Source organism: Lutra lutra, chromosome 14 (genome assembly GCF_902655055.1).
Source record: "Lutra lutra chromosome 14, mLutLut1.2, whole genome shotgun sequence".
Classification (NCBI taxonomy): domain Eukaryota; kingdom Metazoa; phylum Chordata; class Mammalia; order Carnivora; family Mustelidae; genus Lutra; species Lutra lutra.
In genome coordinates this window covers 27093182-27106936 of record NC_062291.1, presented here as the reverse complement: position 1 = coordinate 27106936, position 13755 = coordinate 27093182, and positions in this window count along the sequence as shown.

The following is a 13755-nucleotide window of genomic DNA, read 5'->3' as shown; positions in this document are numbered from 1 at the left end:
CCATCCTGATCAAAATTCCACCAGCATTTTTCAAAGTGCTGGAACAAACAAACCTAAAATTTGTGTGGAACTAGAAGGGACCCCAAATTGCTAAGGAAATGTTGAAAAGAAAAACAAAACTAGGGGCATCACATTGCCTGATATCAAGCTTTACTACACAGATGTGATCACCAAGACAGCATGGTACTGGCACAAAAACAGACACATAGACCAGTGGAACAGAGTAGAGAGCCCAGATATGGCCCCTCAACTATATGGTCAAATAATCTTCAACAAAATAGGAGAAAAATATACAGTAGAAAAAAGACAGTATCCTCAATAAATGGTGCTGGGGAAATTGGACAGCTATGTTAGAAGAATGAAGCTTGACCATTCTCTTACACCATACACAAAGATAAAGTTGAAATGGATAAAAGACCTCAATGTGAGTCTGGAATTTATCAAAATCCTAGAGGAGATCATAGGCAGTAACCTCCTCAACACTGGCCACAGCAACTTCTTTCAAGACATGTCTCTAAAGGCAAAGGAAACAAAAGCAAAAATGAACTTTTGGGACTACATCAAGATCTAAAACTGCTGCACAGCAAAGGAAACAGTCAACAAAACAAAGAGGCAACCTACAGAATGGGAGAAGATATTTGCAAATGACACTACAGACAAAGGGCTGATATCCAAGATCTCCCAGCCATGATTTGTGTGAAGGGAGATGTGTCTCTACCCGAGAATCCATCTTGAACACCACTGGACCTGTCTGAAGTCCCACAGCACTCTGACCTGGCTTCTAAAAGCTGCACACTCATGACCATTCACTATTATCTCTGAAAGATATCATCCAGAAATTTCTAAGTCCTCAGGCAACAGCTTCTTTCCGTGTCATGGTGAGGACAGACACCATATTTCAAAGAATTAGGAAAATGGGAAAAATGTGAGTTAAAGATATTTACTTCTAGATTTAATCAATGAAAAGAATGAAAAGATAAAGTTCAGGATCTTTTATATTGTGTGAATATAATAAATGAGAATATGCTTGTATATTGGTTATGTGTTTAAAAACAGAAAAATTAAATACAGAGCTAAGGGTGTTGGTCATATAGAATGACTTTGGCTTTGGGTTTTTAAGGATCAGAAAAGTACATAATATTTGAGAGCAGAAGAGAAAGAGTCACAGAATGCAAGTCACAAAATGGAAAGAGCATATGAAGAAAAGGTAAATACTGAAATGCCAAAGAGAAGGGAAATTTCTGGGGAAACAAATCCTTGGGGAAGTGTCCTCGCCCTGAATCCTTAGATCCCAAAAGGTATGGAGAGCCTACAACTTCTGTGTATCCATTAGGATTGTCGTTCTATTGTATGTAACAGAAATCCTACTCTAGTGGTTAAACCAAATAGTGATTTCTTTCCCTCCACATAAGAAAAAATGTAGGTATGACAGTCTAGGGCTGTGGTGTGGTGACCACACAATTTCGGCAATGCCCCGGTACCTTCTGTCATTCCACTTTGCTATTCATATCCAGCTTCTGCCCTCACACTTGCCACTGTAAAAATAAGAAAGAAAAGAGAAGAGGAAGGAGAAATAGCTTCATCAAGGAAGCAAAATTCCAGGCAGATTTGTGCTTAAATTTCATTGCCATAACTATGTACCACCAGCATCTCCAGGCAGTCTGGGAAGAAAAATGTTATGGCTATGCACATTATTGATCTCCTCTCCAAAACTGAGGTTCTTTTAAAAAGGAAATGAATGAGGGGCGCCTGGGTGGCTCAGTGGGTTAAGCCGCTGCCTTCGGCTCAGGTCATGATCTCAGGGTCCTGGAATCGAGTCCCGCATCGGGCTCTCTGCTCAGCAGGGAGCCTGCTTCCCTTCCTCTCTCTCTGCCTGCCTCTCTGCCTACTTGTGATCTCTGTCTGTCAAATAAATAAATAAATAAATCTTTAAAAAAAAAAAAAAAGGAAATGAATGAGGATATTTATAGATCAGACAATTAAGAATATCTGACATTTTTAAAGTTTTGTCTACCCTAATAGATACATACATTTTCTAATTTTCCCCAACTGAGATAATCCCAAAGTCATACACAGCTGGTATATGTACTTCAAATCCCAGGTTCTCTTCGTACTTTAACTAGAATTCATTTTTTTTTAAAGTAAGCTTTCCTCAATACAACCAGTTAGAAAGGTATGAACAAATGAATAAAAACTTCCATACAGAATAGAGACATAACTGGGAAGCACATCAACAGGTAACAAGAGAATGGACTCCCTGCTGTGGCCATGGAGCAGGTTCCTTCACTATCTATAAGCTTCTAGTGTCTCTCTGGGTGGATGTCCTTTGTTTATTGCCCCCTCACAGCCCCAAGATTTGCAATCCTGGAAGAACTTCCTTCCATCATCCTTCATGGCCACATCTTACATGGTCATTTTCGTGGTACTACTTTCTGGAGGTTTCAGGGTTTAACAGTACACTTTCTCTAGGTGTGTGCATGGGTACTTGAGGATTGCTTTCCCAGGTTGAACAGTGAAAAGCCATCAAAAACCATAAAGATCTTTATAAGCCATGGTCTACAAGCTATGATCTTCCCACCTCCATGGACAAGTGGCTAGCTCTAACTCAAGTTTGTCCTTTTTGTTAGTCCTTCCTAAGAGTGTCAAGAAGAAACAGCATCCAGAAACTATGTAATTTTTTCTATCCTTTCTCCTAAAACTAGAACACATGGTCATTTTCTTAAGAAACAACAGCCACTAGTTTGATCAAATATTTAACAAGGATCACCAGCTCTGTCCACTTTGCAACATCACACTTCTCCAATAGACTATAGCTCTGTTTTTCTCCACTCCACTCATCCACTCGTTTCATAACCTTTATTTTTTTATTTTCAAAAGCCTAAATCCAAGAATCAAATCTTATATGTATTAGAGTTACTTGGGGGCTACCTAAAACAAAATCTTAACTAAATATATTTTTCTTATCTAAGCAAGAATGTATTTTGTATTTTTCCTTCCAATAATATTTTTCCCCTCCAAATACTTTGCTTAGGTAACAAGAGGGCCACATGTAAATAGTCCAGGTGTGGGGCTCTGGATTCACAATATGATCAGTGTTCCAGGCATTCCTGTTTTCTACTCTGCCATCAGTAGCACTGACTTCTGTCCTCATGCTGTCACTTCATTGTCACAATGGCTGTTCCATTTCCAGCAAGAAGAAAGGAGGCAGAGAAAAGTGTAGAACTTACATGGGGGAAGAAAACCTCAGAAGTTTTGAGCAGGCTTTTGATCATATTACAAAGGTCAGAACAGTGTCAAGGGGCCACTCCTATTTATAAGGAAACTCTGATAAGGCAAGGCTTTAGCCAAATACATTGCTGCCCCAAACAAAACATAGTGTCTCTAATGAGAACAGAAGAGAGAATAGATATTGGAGTAGGAATTAGTGGTATCTGCCACACTCTGTACTCTCCACAGGACTGGGACACATGAAGCACACATCAGCTTTTGTGGAACTAAATAGAAGGCCTAAAGGAAGATCCCAAAGGCCATGCTCATATTGAAGAGAAGACTGATGAGAGGTCATCTTCGTAGTTGACCCTTCCCTCTAGTAGGAGCAGTTTCTTCTCAGAATGAAAAGTTGTCCAGTCATACTTCCTGAAATATAGCCTAGTGCTGATGTTTTGCTTATCATCCCCAAAGTCCTCCTTGCTCACTTTCCCTGACTTTCTTTGGTTATCTTTCTCTTTAAAGACACTATTTTCAGTAGCCTATTCTTCCATTCTCTTGCTTTAATCAACCTTCTTCCTAAAGTTGCTCCAATCATCCTCCTTTCCTTATTTCTCAGCATCATTCATGCTATGTTTCTATGCCGTCACTAAAAAAAAAGTCTACTTTGGATAATACCAAAAGCAAAAGCATGAAAGTATGATATAAATAAGCTGATTAAAAAGAGATTGGGTTGAAAATTCTGATGTCAAGACCCACCTATAACAAGTTTGAACTCATAAGGACATCTTTTTTTTTTTTTAAGTTTTTTTATTTATTTGTCAGAAAGAGAGAGAGAGAGCACAAATAGGGGAGCAGCAGGCATAGGAAGAAGGAGAAACAGGCTTCCCATTGAGCAAGGAGCCCGATGTGGGACTCGATCCCGTGACGCTGGGATCATGACCTGAGCCGAAGGCAGAAGCTTAACTAACTGAGCCATGCAGGCGTCCCTCATAAGGACATCTTGCCTCATTACATCTTGTCATGCGATGTTACCAGATATCTAGTTAGATTTGTAATGCATACTGATTTACAGAGATAACACTTCCCCTTTTAAAAATCTTCCAGATAAGGTATCTCATATATTTGGCAGATGATTTCATCTGAATCTGGATCTCTTCCTTTGTAAAGGGGAAACAATACATTGTCATTTTTGCACTGATTCTTCCTTTTTCCAGTAAATGGTAGGTGTTATACTCCAATCATATTATTTAATATTTAATATTTAGAAGTATTTACTTCTGACTCTTCAGATGCACTATATTGTTTTACACAACTGGACTTCTGTTAATGTTCCTTTCTGTTTTTATTGTCTTCAACTGGCTTGTCTTTATAGCCAGCTAATGCATAGCATCTGTTTTCTACTATAATAAAGAGATTGAAATAATTTGATACGGTCCTGACTGGGAGATGAGGAACTTCTGTAAGCTAAACATTTCATATTTTTATTTTAAATCTTTTTTTAAAGATTTTATTTATTTACTTGACAGAGAGAGAGAGAACAAGTAGGAGGAGCAGCAGAGGGAGAGGGAGAAGCAGGTGTCCCACTGAGTAAGCAGCCCAATGTGGGACTCAATCCCAGGACCCTGGGATCATGACCTGAGCCAAAGGCAAACCCTTAACTGACTGAGCCACCCAGATGCCCTCATATTTTTATTTTAAAAGAAGAAAGTAATCTTTTCAAAAATGTTCTTATAATTTCTTTATATTGAAGGGGAAAAGACACTGAGACAATTTTATTACCATACAATTTTCATGAGGGAATTTTTTGGTCACTTAATGTGACCTTACCATCAGAGCAAAAGAGAAGCATTACTTTTGAGCCTGGGTTCCCAACAACCCATGTAGTCTCTACAGTTGATGAGACAATACCTATCCTTTGAACCAAATTACATTAATTTTAGGTGCCCTATTTCAATGTCTTAAATCAATTATCAAGTTACAAGAAAGGTAAAGAAATTTACCTTTGCCTTCAATACAACCAATTTTCCTTAATACACCTTATACCCTTCCAGTTCTCAATGATGTTAAATTATTGGTGGAAAGGGGAGATTAGATCCTCTGAGAACCAAAAGACTTTAAAAAAAAAATGTAGTTCCTATTTGTTCCTTTTATGAATCTAAGAACAGCATACCCTCTTTACAATTATCACTCAATTCATCCATCAAACAAATGCAGAAAAATCATAACCTTTAAAATTGTGAAGTCTCCTTGATCTTTTTTTTAAAAAAAGTTACATGAAAAGTTACCAAAAAAAAGTTACTCATTCATATTCTTTAGTTCCTGAGTAAATACCAAAATGTCTCCCAAAGAAAAATAAAATAATAAAGAAAAGGAAAATGCTCTCAACCCTATTCTATGACTACACAAGGAAAAACAAGCACATTTTAGAAGAGAAAGGACCCATTTGTTATGTGGGATGTTTTAATATTCAAACCACCCACGATTTGCTATTAAGCTCTTATCCAAACCAAAACTATAAACATTTGCAAGAACTAATTAAGGCAAGAACTAATCTGATCCAAAGCCTCATTCATTGATTCAAAAAACATTTGGTTACTAAATATATGTCAGCTCCTACATCAAGTATTAGGAGTACAAAGTTGAGTAAGATGCTATCCCATTTCCCAAGACTCTCACCATTTCCCCGTCCTGTCTTCCTCTCTCACTCCCTTATAGGGAACACTATTATTTAGAAATAGGACATCAAAACCCGTTCCAGCCCAGTTCAGCATTGTTTCCTGAATAGATCTCATTAAGAAAAGGCCTGATTTCTTTACTTTCCAAAAAAGACTAGAGGATTTATCACCTCAAGGATAGTTTTAATGAACAGATTTCTTTTGGTGAAGTTTTTAATGTAAGTTGTACCACTTACAGGATAATAGAGTACAAAATATTATAATCATTAATATTTAAGGTGACAGTTTGGCACTCAGCTTAAAATATTTTTTTCAAGGACACTTGAAATAAAGCCTTAAAAAGATGACAAGTGAGGATATGACAAAATCTTTACAAGAAAAATTTGGCATCAATGTTAATCAGCAAAATCAATTACTTCTAGTGACAAGACAGTGAGCTAAGACAAGCAGTGCACACACATGCTGAACTCTTGAAAGCTGTCAAAGGCATGACTTTATAAAATTGGCTCTAAACATAACAATTGTTTTTTTATAACTTATTTTTTTTAATATTTTATTTATTTATTTGACAGAGATCACAAGTAGGCAGAGAGAGAGAGAGAGAGAGGGAAGCAGGCTCTCTGCTGAGCAGAGAGCCCGATGGGGGCTCGATCCCAGGACCCTGAGATCATGACTGGAGCTGAAGGCAGAGGCTTTAACCCACTGAGCCACCCAGGTGCCCCAACAATTGTTTTACTTTAAAAGAAACCATGCCCAAATGTCTGGATTTCTATGGATTTGAGTTCTCCGGGGCAAGCCTGAAGATATGTCATAATTCTCTTGGCACTACTTATCAAGTTGATTGGTACCTTCTATTGAGTCCCTTATCCTTCTAGTGATTAAGAGTGTACATTGCAAACATTACCTCATGCAATCCTCCTAGTGATAATAGGAATTTTATATTACTTTTCCCATTTTACAGATAAGGAAACTGAATATGTCAATCTAAGAGTCTTGTCCACAGTCACACAGCTAGCAAATGGCCAGGCTGAGATTTAAACCCAAGGACATCTAGCAGCAGAACCCATGTTCTTCACCTACATGTAAATTATGGGAGTGCAAACCATAAGACTTGTTTTACTCCCTATGTATAGACTCACTAAGCACACTAAGTTCGTTTTACTTCACTCATTAATTTTTTTTTTTTTTAAAAGATCTTATTTATTTATTTGACAGAGGTCATAGGTAGGCAGAGAGGCAGGCAGAGAGAGAGAAAGGAGGAAGCAGGCTCCCTGCCGAGCAGAGAGCCCAATGTGGGGCTCGATCCCAGGACCCTGGAATCATGACCTGAGCCAAAGGCAGAGGCCTTAAACCACTGAGCCACCCAGGTGCCCCTTCACTCATTAATTTAAAAAGCATCATAGCTTACATTATTTTAGACACTCTCTTAAGCACTTTACTTAAAATATATTATTTAATATTCACAAAAATCCTGTAAGGTCAATACTATAGTCAACATTTTACAAGCAGGAAACCAAGACTCTGAAAGGTTAAATGAAATGACCAATTTCATGGGTAGAATCAGATTAACACTCAGGTTGGTTGACTCCTAAATCTGTGTAATTCACACGACACTCAACTACTCTTGCCACCAATAAAGAAAAATAAAATAAAGGTGCAGGTAATAATTACAAAACAAAACAAAACAAACAAAAAGAAAAAACGCAAAGTTTGAGACCTCACAGCGGTTAGCTGCCAAATTTGGGTAAGGAGACACTCTGTTGGTAGAATTATGGAAACCCCAGGCATCTCTCCAACCCAGGCCTATGTGAAAAAAAAACAAGAAAAGTCAATAAAGAATTAGTATCTTCTGATGAGCTCACACAGTATGGCAGGAACTTCACTTACATGGTAACATTTTACCTTCACAAAAGAGGAGTGTCTTCGGTCTTATTTCCTTTTTGGGGAGGTGTAGAGTATTTTATTATGTCCTGGCAGTCATGTGAAGTTAGACAAAGTATTAGCTATCAGGGCCTTCCTTTCTTCCTCTGAGAAATGACCGGGTTAGAACAATGATATTCAGTCTTCCAGGTTTAGAATCCTGTCATTAGAGTCAGGAGTATCCCATCCTTCCAACTTACTCAGCTAGTGCGGGCTAGGTTAGTGATGTGAAAGCTGAGCATCTGCTGGAGAACTAACTGAGGTGCTAAAAATCGAGTGCTCATGTGAAAATAACATAAAAAGCTTAACCATTCTGGGTGCTATGTGTAATAAATGTTCAATAAATATTTTGATGAATTTCACTGAGAAAATGAATAAATGAGATAGTGTTTTTTAAAATAGTGTTTATAGTTATATGATTATTTTTAAATAAATAATTATATAAATGAACTAATCAATACAAGTATTCAAGAAGCTGGGTAACTCTCTCAGAGATGCAATAAAAATTTTTTTTTCATTGACATATTCCAATAGATTATATTTACTTAGAAGATTATTCATTTTATTCAGGTTTCACACTTAGAGCTCGCACAATTTAGCAGCAGAGTAAATCTTTTAATTTCCTCTGAATTATGTAGTTGTGTCTCTTTTATAATTTGTTAGTTGCTTATTGTTGCATTTACTATTCTTGGATTTTTCCATTCTCTTGATTATATCAACTAATAGCTTATTTTATGATGTAGTTTCAAATAAATTGCTTTGGGTCTATTTGTTCCATTTATTTCTATTTTCTAATTTATAGATGATGCTTCTTACTTCTTCTGTAGGCTTTTCCTGGTTTTATTTTGTTGTTCTTTTTCTAACTTTCTGTGTTGAATGTTTAAGCCATTTATGATCATCTTCGGGGTTTTTTGGGGGCTTTTTTTGTTTTGTTTTTTTTTAACTGTAAGTATGGAGGGATGTTCATTTTCTCTGAGCAATGCTTGAGATAACTGGCAAATCTATGATAGATTGCATTCTCACCATCACTATTTCCTAGGTATTGTGTGCTTTGTGCTTAGATTTACCCTCTGATCAAGAGATATTCATAAGAAGATTTGCTTAGTTCTGTTTTTAATTCCCAGCTAATGGAGTATTTTTGGTTTGCTGATTACTATTTATTTCCTACTTGATTGCATTATGATCAGAAAATGTATTTTAATACTCCTAATATTTGAGTTCACTAAGGTTTTCTTTGTGGTCTAATACATGAAGAATGTTTTGTGACTATTCCTAAGGTACTTGAAAATAAAATGTATTTTCAGGGTACAGAACTTGACATAAATATGCTATATAAACTCACATAAATTATATATATTAATTAGGTATTAGATATTCCTTTAATAATGTTTAGATCCTCTGTAGTCTTACTTTTTGAAAAAGATCTATTTATTTACTTGAGAAAGAGAGAGTGTACAAGCAGGGGAAGGGGCAGAGTGAGAGGGAGAGAACAATCCTCAAGCAGACTCCCTGCTGAGCACAGAGCCCAACAGTTCAGCAGCTGAATCCCAGGACCCTAAGACCATGACCTTAACCAAAACCAAGAGTCAGACACTTAACCAACAGAGCCACCCAGGTGCACCTAGCCTTACTTTTTAATCATCTTCATTGTTAATGGGCTGAGATGAATGAATGAAAGTATCCTACTAATAGTGTTTTGTATTTCTCATTTTACTTCATAAGTAAAATGGTGCATTGATTCATAGACCTGTACCCCTGGGGCAAATAATACATTATATGTTAATAAAAATAATTAATTAAAAAATATTTTAAAAAATTTTAAATGGTGCATTGTTACTCAGAAAAGTTATAAATTAATCATGAATTATACCCTTTGGTTATAATACAGTGTCATTTTTAATTTCTATATTTGGGGCATAAAACACCTTTAAGTGGCATTAAGATCATAATCCCTGCCTTATTTTTGTTTATATTTAGTAAGCTTTTGCCCATCCTTTTGTTACTTTCTTTCAGTTTCTTTCAGTTACTTTTATCTTGTTGTAAAGAATAGAATTGGCCTTTTTTGTGGTCTCATCTGAAGATCATTTTATTTTAATAACCTTTCTATTTTTTATAACAAATATAACTGGTCTTAATGCTGTTACAGAAATCAAACTTTCCTTACCCACAACTTTGAAATCTAAAAATTTATACTTCTAAATTCATTTTAAGGCACCTAATCTAAAGTATGATGAGGTTAGTTATAATACTTTTAGCACACTTTCCTTGAAAATGTTTCCCAGCAAAAGTATTAATGTGCGCAATCACAGACCACTCCTCCAGATTTCACCAAAGATGTTGAAAAATATGTTATATGCATCATACTATCTTTCTAATATCTGAACAATTCTAAAGCCCAAAATATAGTGCAGCCAAGGGACTTCGCACAAGAGAAGGTACAAATGTATAATCTTTATTTTCATCTGAAGCTTTAAAAAATAGTTTTAGTCCCACAATAGCCAAACTATGGAAAGAATCTAGATGCCTATCAACAGATGAATGGATAAAGAAGATGTGGTATAGATACACAATGGAATATTATGCAGCCATCAAAAGAAATGAAATCTTGCCATTTGCAATGACATGGGTGGAACTAGAGGGTATTATGCAGAACGAGATAAGTCAATCTGAAAAAGACAATTATCTATGATCTCTCTGATAGAAGGAATTTGAGAGGCAGGGCAGGGAGAGGGCGGTTGGGTTATGGACACTGGGGAGGGTATGTGCTATGGTGAGTGCTGTGAAATGTGTAAGCCTGATGATTCACAGACCTGTACCCCTGAGGCAAATAATACATTATATGTTAATAAAAATAATTCAATAATAATTTAAAAATAGCTTTATTCTGTGGTCTGTTTTTGCATTTTTCTTTTGATATTTAAGACATATTTTTGGTCTAGTGATCACTGTTATTACTTGAAATAATATAATCTTTGTCTCTAGATCATATTCATTAATTTCATTATAGGATCAATGAAATTAGTGTATCTCCTCTTTTCCAGCTTTATTGAGGTATAATTGAAAATAATTGTATAGATTTAACATGTACAACATGATGATTTGATACATGTATACACTGTGAAATGAATACTATAATCAAGTTAGTTAACATTTCCATCATGTCACACAGTTGCCATTCTGTGTGTGTGTGGTACACACTTAAGATCTACTCTCTTAGCAAATTTCCAGGACACAATACCATATTATTAACTATAGTCACTATGTTGTACATGTGAACCCCAGAATTTTTTCATAACTGACAGTTTGTACCCTTTGTCCAACAAACATTCCCATTTTCCACAGACCGCAGCCTCTGGTATCACCATTTTATTCTTTGGTCTATGAGTTTGTCTTTTTTTTATTTCATGTAAACGTGTTTTACGTTTGTTTTGTTATGTTTTTTAAATTTGTCCTTCTCTAGCTTATTTCACTCAGTATAATATCCTTGGGATTCATTCATGTTGTGGCAAATGGCAGGATTTCTTTCTTTTTATGGCTGACTAATATCCCTTTGTAAATATATACCACATCTGTGTTTCCATACATCTGTCTATAAACACTTATGCATGTCCATATCTTGGCTGTTGTGAAAAATGCTACAACAAACATAGGAGTGCAGATATCTCTTCAAGACACTGATTAAATTTCCTCCAGATGTATACTAAGAAGTGGCACTGCGGATCGTAGGTAGTTCTATTTTTAATTTTTTGAGGAAACCCTATAGTGTTTTTCATAATTGCTATAAAATTTACATTCCTATCAATAATGTGGAGTTTTCTTTTCTCTACCTCCTTGGCAACACTTACCATTTCTTCTCTTTCTGATAACAGCTATCCTAACAGATATGAGGTTATATCTTATGATGGTTTTCACTTTGATTTCCCTGATGCTGACTACCTTTTCATATACATACTAGTATTCTCTCTATATCTAATCTATATCTATATCTATATCTATCTATAGATAGATAGATAGATAGATATAGCATCTCTGTATAGATGATGATATATACTTATCTCTTATAGAGAGATACTATAAACTAATCCTTAGACTGCCTCTGCTGCATCCCATAAACTTGGTGTGTGTGTTTTCATTTTTACTGATCTTAAGACATTTTTTGATTCATCTTTTGATTTTGTCTTTGACTCATTGCTTGTTCAGGGGTATGTTGTTTAATTTCTGCATATTTGTGAATTTTCTAATTTACTTATTGATTTCTAGTTTCATACCATTTTGATTGGGAAAAAATACTTGATATAACTTCAATCTTATTATATTTTAGGCTTGCTTGGTAATGCAACATATTATCTATCCTATAGATAGATAATGTTCTGTGTGTATTTAAGTAAGGTGTTATTGGTTAGAATACTCTGTGTATGTCTGTCCTATCCACTTGGTCTTTGGTGTTATTCAAGTCCACTGTTTCTTTATTGATTTTCTGTCTCAGAAATCTATCCAAAGTTCCAAGTGGGGTATTGAAGTCCTACTATTGGTGCACTGCTTTCTATTTCTCCCTTCAGAGAGGACAATGTTTGCTTTAATTATTTAGGTATTCCAATGTGGAGTGTATGTATGTTTAGAATTATTATATCCTCTTAATAAATTGATCTATTTATCACAATTTAGGGACCTTCTTTGTGTTTTGTGACCCATTTTGGCACAAAGTCTATTTCATCTGCTATAAATGTAGCCGTCCCTGATCTCTCGTGATTATCATTTTTGTGGACTAGCTTTTCCTATCCTTTCACTTTCGACCTATGTCTGTCATTAAAACTAAAAGGAGTCGTTTGCCCCACATTGTTGGATCTTGTTTTTTATTCATTAGGATGCTTTGTCTTTGATTGGCTAATTTAACCCATTTGCACTTCAAGTAATTATTGATAGGTAAGGATTTGCTATTGCCATTTTGTTCCTTGTTTTCTGACTGTTTTACGGTTTCTGTTCCTGTCTTCCTCTGTTTCTGGCTTCCTTTGTCATTTACTTTTCATAACAGTATGCTTGAATTTCTTTCTATCTTTCATGTATCTACTAGAAGTTTTTTCTTTGTAGTTATCATGAGGCCTATGTAAAAGACCTTATAGTTAAAAGCAGTCTATTTTAAATGGATAACAACTTACTTTCAATCTTATACAAAAACTCCATGCATTCAGGATGTGAATCATCAGTTATCTCTCCAAGGAATCCCCCCTAGTAACCAAGGGTAGCTTCATTCTGGAGAGATCTTCCCCAACATCAGGAGGCTACACTTCTTGGAAACATGCTGTGTAAAGGACAGTTTCTGCCACCAGCTGGTACACCATTCACCCTCTTGACAGTAAACATGGAATTTAAGTTATGCACATCTTGTTGTACCACACACTATGAAAACTGTGATTTCTTCTGGCTCTTTCTGAAGGCTGCTGAATCATCACTCTGCCGTGCCTTTCTAGCTTCCTCCTGCCTGTTTGCCTATCTCCTTTATCTCCACTGTATTTTCAACCCACATATTTTGGTGTCCAGAGTTTTAGTTTAGCTAAAAGTAGTTGTGATTTTTATTTTTCATTTTTGATCTTTTATCAGTTTTCAAGGAGGGAAAAAAAAAGGGGAAATGGTGATTTGATACTATAACATTCATATTGAATGCCTCAGAAAATTCTGTTAAATATTGCCAACACATATGCCTATATATATGGTTGGCAAGAATGAAGCGGATCAGTGTCCATCTGGTTCACTGCTGCATCCCCAGTACTGAGAATAATGCAAGTAAAAGATACTCAATAAGTACTTGTTAACATAATAAAGTCTATGTACATATAAGCTTCTAGTCATTTGTTTAAAATATCATCCTTTCCGGTGTCTTAATACAAAAGCTAAAAAGAATATGGCAAATATGTGCATATGAATAGAGCTCACACACTTAAAATTGAGTAAA